Below are 297 nucleotides of genomic sequence, written 5' to 3' on the forward strand. Positions count from 1 at the left end.
ACGTAACGTCTGTCCATTTCGGAGAAGCAAAACCACGCAAAAAATCCCCAAAGAATCCTGGTAAAAGCGCACCCCGGACCGCACAGGGTAAAACACTCACAGACAGAGCTCAGGAGATCTGTTTGGATCACACAGATCCAACTGACTGATGAATTAGCGCAGATTTTTCTCCAGATTTGAACCAGGAGGAAGTGCGTTCAGACCCCAGCGGGTGAAGTGATGCTAATTTAAGTAAATTCGCTTAATTTAATTTATTAAAAGTTATTGGGGCCTCAGTCAGTGGTTTTTGTCACTACG

Source organism: Poecilia latipinna, unplaced genomic scaffold (assembly GCF_001443285.1).
Source record: "Poecilia latipinna isolate Pla-1442-1.1 unplaced genomic scaffold, P_latipinna-1.0 Scaffold4469, whole genome shotgun sequence".
NCBI lineage: Eukaryota > Metazoa > Chordata > Actinopteri > Cyprinodontiformes > Poeciliidae > Poecilia > Poecilia latipinna.